Here is an 8,082-nt window from a genome sequence, read left to right on the forward strand (position 1 = left end):
CGCAACTTCTTTGAGTATCTTTTCTGCCTGGTGTGCTTGGGTGTACAGCTGGTTAGATTTTCCCAACTCACGCTTCAATTTGCCAACCATGGAATTGTGGGTTGCGGTTCCTTCTTGGTACTTTTGTGGCATCTCTGAAATGCGTTTGTTGAAGTCTCAAACAGTTTAATTCATTGAAGACTTTAGTTTATTATGCATTTTCAAAAGTATCTACTCAGTTTGAACCTTGTGCTTCAAATCTTCCAGTTCAATTTTGTTACAAACATCTTCTGATTTTACTTCTATTTGTTCTTTCTCCAGCTACCATGAGGCTGCTTCCTTGTTCTTCACTACCAGTTGATGGGACAGTTTTGGAAACATGTCAGGGTCTTCAAAAAGATTTAAATATTAGCAAAATGCTGTGGATGCTGGAAATCTGAAATAAAAACAGAAAATGCTGGACAAACTCAGCCAGTCTGGCAGCATCTGTGGACAGACGAACAGAGTTAATGTTTCAAATTCATTGACCCTTCTACAGAATGGATCAATGGACTTGAAACGTGAAATCTGTTTCGCTCTCCACAGATGCAAGCAGAAATGTTGAGTTTACCAGCATTTTCTGTTTTTATTCCTTCAAAAAGATATTCCCTTTGGACTTCTGGAAAGTTCCCTACATCTCTGGCACCCTCACATGGCGTATATGGGTACTGTCTTTTGTCGTTTAGTTGCTTTGTTGGGTGTTTCTATGTCTCTCAGTTTGAAGATTAAAATAGTCATCAAAATCTGTTAAGGGTTGCTCGAGACGGGTGGCAGATACATTGATGCCTTGCATTAGGATAACGTGACTCCTAAGATCACCTGAGACCTGATGTGTTCCAGTAATGTAAATAAACACTTCCCAGGAATACCACATTTCCCACTGGGTTTGGCACTTGGATAAATCCGAACTGATCTGGGTAAGTTTGACTTTTGATCATTGGTTACTTTTGTTTTTTTTATGTAGTCACAACTTTAAATATCATTGCCCTTTTAAGAATGGCTATGCAGTAACCATTCCACCCCTCTCCCAAACTTTTAATCTGCAATAAATATTCAAAACAAGAAGACTGGGCCATCTAAGGGGTTTTCAAGTTGGAACATTGCACTAGAAGGTGACTTTTGTAAGGGCCACGAAAAATCCAGCACGAGTTTTAAGGATACAAAATAATAACGTTTATTTACTATAACAATATATATATAACAGTAGCAGTAACTTCCCTTGCTACCTTCTCCTTCCTGCTGGTTCCTGAACTGGCCAGCTTATTTATTCTAGGAGTTTCTCCGCCCCCCTCATTGGGGAAGCTCATACTCCCATAGGATTGTGGGATAGTCATTAGTCTCCAGCCAATCGTAAGTAAGCAGGTTATAACATCCCTCCCCCCCAAAGTCCAAGGAATCCACCGAAGACCCTGGCGAAGGAAGGCGTTGAACTCGTTTGGCCGCAGGCCGGACGCCATTTGCACGCGGCGCTGGATCAGGCGGCGTGTAACGAGACGGAGACCGGCGCTTCCGCGATGAACGGCGCGGTTGTACATCCACGGCCTGTGGACCCGAGGATTCCCCCTCTGATTCATCCTGTGTCTCCATCTCGGAGTCAGAGTCTGCTGCCTCCGTCATGTCAGCGTCTCTATCTCCATTCGGTCCCGTAACGACCTGCGCAGGCTTCGAGTGAGGCACCAGTGGAAGATTTTGAGGACTACCTTCCCTTGTCTCTGGTCTTTGCGGCTGTTGAAATGAGTTCCGGGGGCGGGGAATCTTTTGAGGGGATAATCTTCTGGACCGGACGTGGTCTACATGTTTTCGCTGGAGACGACCCTGGGCTTGCACTTGGTAAGATATAGGGCCCGTTTGGCGAAAGATTACACCAGGAACCCATTGGGCACCACCAGCAAAATTCCGCACGAATACTGGGTCACCGGGCGCAAACTGCCGAATCGGACGATGCCGAGACAATCCCTGTCCCTGCCGTTCTTGTGTGCGGCGTACCTTTGCGCCAATGTCCGGGAAGACAATACTAAGGCGGGTGCGAAGTCTTCGGCCCATTAGGAGTTCTGCGGGAGCTACCCCAGTCACTGCATGGGGGGTGGTCCTGTACGTAAACAAAAAGCGAGCCAGTCTCGTGTCCATTGATCCGGAAGACTGCTTCTTTAGGCCTCTTTTGAATGTTTGCACTGCACGCTCTGCCAACCCATTTGAAGCCGGGTGGTAAGGGGCAGTGCGGATATGGCGGATGCCGTTCATCTTTGTAAACCTAGCAAACTCCTCACTCCTGAATGGAGTGCCATTATCCGTGACCAGCACCTCGGGGAGGCCATGCGTACTAAATGATAAACGCATCTTTTCAATTGTTGCGCAGGACGTTGTCCCCTGCATCTTATGCACTCCAGCCATTTGGACTGGGCGTCAATTAGTAGAAGGAACATGGATCCCTGAAAAGGGCCTGCGAAATCTGCATGTAAGCGTGCCCAAGGCCGCCCTGGCCATTCCCAGTGATGTAGGGGCACGGCCGGCGGAAGCTTCTGATGCTCCTGGCAAATGGAGCAGTTTTGGGCCACCTTCTCAATGTCGGTGTCGAGGCCTGGCCACCAGACATAACTCCGGGCCAACATTTTCATCTTGGTCACGCCCGGATGCCCATTGTGCAAGTCTGATAATATCAGCTCCTGGCCTTTTTCCGGGACAATCACACGCGTCCCCCACAAGAGGATGCTGTCTTCCACGCTGAACTCTGACAGCTTGGAGGAAAATGCCCGCAACTCGCCTGGGAGCTGTCTATGCTGCCCACCATACAGGACTATGTGCCGAACCTTTGACAAGACTGGCTCCGTCTGGGTCCACTCACGGATCTGTGATGCCGTGACAGGCAAGGTGTCCATAAAATTTAGGGTTGCAACCACCTCACTGGTCGTGGGGGTCGACATGGGGCCGGTCGATAAAGGCAATCGGCTCAGTGCGTCGGCATTTGCTATCTGCGTACCTGGTTTGTGCTCCAGAGAATACATAGTACATAGAAAATACAGCACAGAACAGGCCCTTCGGCCCACGATGTTGTGCCGAACCTTTGTCCTAGATTAATCATAGATTATCATTGAATTTACAGTGCAGAAGGAGGCCATTCGGCCCATTGAGTCTGCACCGGCTCTTGGAAAGAGCACCCTACCCAAACTCAACACCTCCATCCAACACCAAGGGCAATTTGGACATTAAGGGCAATTTATCATTGGCCAATTCACCTAACCCGCACATCTCTGGACTGTGGGAGGAAACCGGAGCACCCAGAGGAAACCCACGCAGACACGGGGAGGACGCGCAGACTCCGCACAGACAGCGACCCAAGCCGGAATCGAACCCTGGAGCTGCGAAGCAACTGCGCTATCCACAATGCTACCATGCCGCCCTTGAGAACAAATAAATCTACACTATATCATTTTACCTTAATCCATGTACCTATCCAATAGCTGCTTGAAGGTTCCTAATGTTCCCGACTCAACTACTTCCACAGGCAGTGCATTCCATGCCCCCACTACTCTCTGGGTAAAGAACCTACCTCTGATATCCCTCCTATATCTTCCACCTTTCACCTTAAATTTATGTCCCCTTTGTTCCACCCGGGGAAAAAGTCTCCGAGTGTCCACTCTATCTATTCCCCTGATCATCTTATAAACCTCTATCAAGTCGCCCCTCATCCTTCTCCGTTCTAATGAGAAAAGGCCTAGCACCCTCAACCTTTCCTCGTAAGACCTACTCTCCATTCCAGGCAACATCCAGGTAAATCTTCTTTGCATCATTTCCAAAGCTTCCACATCCTTCCTAAAATGAGGCGACCAAAACTGTACACAATACTCCAAATATGGCCTTACCAAAGTTTTGTACAGCTGCATCATCACCTCACGGCTCTTAAATTCAATCCCTCTGTTAATGAACGCGAGCACACCATAGGCCTTCTTCACAGCTCTATCCACTTGAGTGGCAACTTTCAAAGATGTATGAACATAGACCCCAAGATCTCTCTGCTCCTCCACATTGCCAAGAACTCTACCGTTAACCCTGTATTCCGCATTCATATTTGTCCTTCCAAAATGGACAACCTCACACTTTTCAGGGTTAAACTCCATCTGCCACTTCTCAGCCCAGCTCTGCATCCTATCTATGTCTCTTTGCAGCTGACAACAGCCCTCCTTACTATCCACAACTCCACCAACCTTCGTATCGTCTGCAAATTTACTAACCCACCCTTCAACTCCCTCATCCAAGTCATTAATGAAAATCACAAACAGCAGAGGACCCAGAACTGATCCCTGCGGTACGCCACTGGTAACTGGGCTCCAGGCTGAATATTTGCCATCCACCACCACTCTCTGACTTCTATCGGTTAGCCAGTTCGTTATCCAACTGGCCAAATTTCCCACTACCCCATGCCTCCTTACTTTCTGCATAAGCCTACCATGGGGAACTTTATCAAATGCCTTACTAAAATCCATGTACACTACATCCACTGCTTTACCTTCATCCACATGCTTGGTCACCTCCTCAAAGAATTCAATAAGATTTGTAAGGCAAGACCTTTACAAGAATACTCATATGCAGCAAGCAACAAAGCCCAGCGCTGGATCCGTGCAGAAGCAATGGGCGGTATTGGCTATCCTCTCTGAAGAGTCCCAGCAGGGGCTTATAGAACAATACAGCGCAGTACAGGCCCTTCGGCCCACGATGTTGCACCGAAACAAAAGCCATCTAACCTACACTATGCCATTATCATCCATATGTTTATCCAATAAACTTTTAAGTGCCCTCAATGTTGGCGAGTTCACTACTGTAGCAGGTAGGGCATTCCACGGCCTCACTACTCTTTGCGTAAAGAACCTACCTCTGACCTCTGTCCTATATCTATTACCCCTCAGTTTAAAGTTATGTCCCCTCGTGCCAGCCATATCCATCCGCGGGAGAAGGCTCTCACTGTCCACCCTATCCAACCCCCTGATCATTTTGTATGCCTCTATTAAGTCTCCTCTTAACCTTCTTCTCTCCAACGAAAACAACCTCAAGTCCGTCAGCCTTTCCTCATAAGATTTTCCCTCCATACCAGGCAACATCCTGGTAAATCTCCTCTGCACCCGCTCCAAAGCCTCCACGTCCTTCCTATAATGCGGTGACCAGAACTGTACGCAATACTCCAAATGCGGCCGGACCAGAGTTCTGTACAGCTGCAACATGACCTCCCGACTCCGGAACTCAATCCCTCTACCAATAAAGGCCAACACTCCATAGGCCTTCTTCACAACCCTATCAACCTGGGTGGCAACTTTCAGGGATCTATGTACATGGACACCTAGATCCCTCTGCTCAGCCACACTTTCAAGAACTTTACCATTAGCCAAATATTCCGCATTCCTGTTATTCCTTCCAAAGTGAATCACCTCACACTTCTCTACATTAAACTCCATTTGCCACCTCTCAGCCCAGCTCTGCAGCTTATCTATATCCCTCTGTAACCTGCTACATCCTTCCACACTATCGACAACACCACCGACTTTAGTATCGTCTGCAAATTTACTCACCCACCCTTCTGTGCCTTCCTCTAGGTCATTGATAAAAATGACAAACAGCAACGGCCCCAGAACAGATCCTTGTGGTACTCCACTTGTGACTGTACTCCATTCTGAACATTTCCCATCAACCACCACCCTCTGTCTTCTTTCAGCTAGCCAATTTCTGATCCACATCTCTAAATCTATGATCAGTCACGATAGTGAAATGGCGGCCGTACACATACTGGTGGAAGCGTTTCACCGCGAAAACCACTGCCAGGCCCTCCTTCTCGATCTGCGCGTACTTTTTCTCCGCTGCAGTCAATGTGCGGGAGGCGAAAGCTATCGGTCGCTCGGCCCCGTTCTCCATCTTGTGGGACAGGACAGCCCCAAGACCATACGGGGATGCATCACATGTGACGAGCAAAGGCTTTCCCGGATCATAGTGGGTTAGTAACCCAGACGACGACAATTGTTGCTTTACCCGCCAGAAAGCGGTTTCTTGCGGCTGACCCCAAACCCAGGTGTGATTTTTCTTTAGCAGCAGGTGCAAGGGGGCCAGCGTAGTTGCCAGATTGGGGAGGAACTTCCCGTAATAGTTTACGAGACCGAGAAAAGAACAAAGATGCGAAGTGTCAGTCGGGGTGGGGGCATGTTGAATTGCACGCACCTTCTCTGCGACGGGGTGCAGACCCTCGCGGCCCACCCGATAACCTAGGTAGACTACTTCTTTTGCCTGAAATACGCACTTTGTGTGACGTAAACGGACTCCAGCCTCCGAAAGGCGTCTAAGGACAGCCTCCAGATTTTCCAAATGCTCTTGCTCCGACGTCCCTGTAATCAACACGTCATCTAGGTAGACAGCCACACGTGGTAAACCTCTCAAAATACCCTCCATAACACGTTGAAAAATTGCGCAGGCAGAGGATACTCCAAAGGGCAACCGTGTATATTCATACAGGCCCCGTTGTGTGTTAATTGTTACATATGGTCGGGAGGCAGGGTCCAGCTCCAACTGCAGGTAGGCGTGACTCATATCTAATTTTGTGAATGAGAGTCCACCTGCAGGTTTCGCGTAGAGATCCTCTATGCGAGGCATTGGGTATCGGTCGAGTCGGGAAACTGTATTCACTGTAAGTTTATAGTCGCCACACAAGCGAACTGTGGCATCTGGCTTCATTACTGGTACAATTGGTGCTGCCCAGTCAGCAAAATGGATGGGCCAGATAATACCCAAACTCTCCAAACGAGTGAGCTCCCCATCTACCTTCTCGAGCAAAGCGTAAGGCACTGGGCGCGCCCGGAAATAGCGCGGCATGGCTCCTGGTTCAACTTGGATACGGGCTACGGCCCCTTTTATTTTCCCCAAACCAGGCTGGAATACCTCTGGGTATCGTCCTAGCACCTCAGTCAGCCCTCCAGAAACTGTTTGGAGGATGTGCTGCCACTGCAACCGCAAATGGCGCAACCAGTCCCGACCCAACAGGCTGGGCCCATGGCCACGCACTACGATAAGTGGGAAACGCCCCTCCTGGCGTCCATAGACAACAGGTGTCATTGTAGTTCCTGCAATGTCCAGTAGTTCCCCCGTGTAGGTGGCCAACCTGGCCTGTGAGTCAGTTAATGTAAGGGTCTGTATACCCTGCTTGATGCGGTCGAATGTCCTCTGGGCAATCACGGAGACCGCTGCGCCAGTATCCAACTCCATCTCCAGCGGGTGGCCATTGACCCGTACTGTCACCTTAATGGGGGCCACACGGGGAGCTGCCACACAATGCAGCTGCAGGCAGTCGTCCTCCGTCTCCACGTCCTCAGGAGTGGTCGCCACAGGTTCATCCACATGGAAGGTACGGCCTCTGGGCTGGTCCCAGTTATGGCCCCTGGGCTGGTCCCAGTTTCGGTCGGAACGACGGCGCCTCTGGCGTCCCCAGGACCGCCGTCCGCAACGGGTCGGCGCCTACAAGTCTGACATGGCTCCTCATCCATTGGCTCTGGAGAAGGCTCCCTTCGGGGATGAATGTCCGATGGCCACTGGCGTCGGTCCGGTCGTTGCCTCGCCCAAGGTACTGCAGGAGTGCGCGGGGACCTTTTTGGGCGGAAAGGGTTGCGCCCCAAGGCATGCACTTCCATTCCCTGTAGCTCATGTACTCCTTGCTCTGCGCTCTCTCGGGACAAGACTATTTGTATTGCCTGTTGAAAAGTCAATGTTGGCTCCGCTAACAACTTTCTCTGGGTTGCTGCATTGTTAATACCGCAAACCAAACGGTCGCGTAACATTTCTGACAAGGTCTCACCATTGTCACACTATTCCGCAATCCCGCGTAGCCTGGATAAAAAAAAATCGGCAAGGGATTCTCCAGGGGTCCTCTCAGCGGTATAAAACTGGTAACGCTGGACTATCGTGGACGGGGTTGGGTTAAAGTGTTGCCCCACTATATTCACAAGTTCGTCAAACGTTTTGGTGTCCGGCGCAGCTGGGTACGTAAGGCTCCTAATCACTCCAAACGTATGCGGCCCGCAGGCGGTGAGCAATATG

Source organism: Scyliorhinus torazame, chromosome 15 (assembly GCF_047496885.1).
Source record: "Scyliorhinus torazame isolate Kashiwa2021f chromosome 15, sScyTor2.1, whole genome shotgun sequence".
NCBI lineage: Eukaryota > Metazoa > Chordata > Chondrichthyes > Carcharhiniformes > Scyliorhinidae > Scyliorhinus > Scyliorhinus torazame.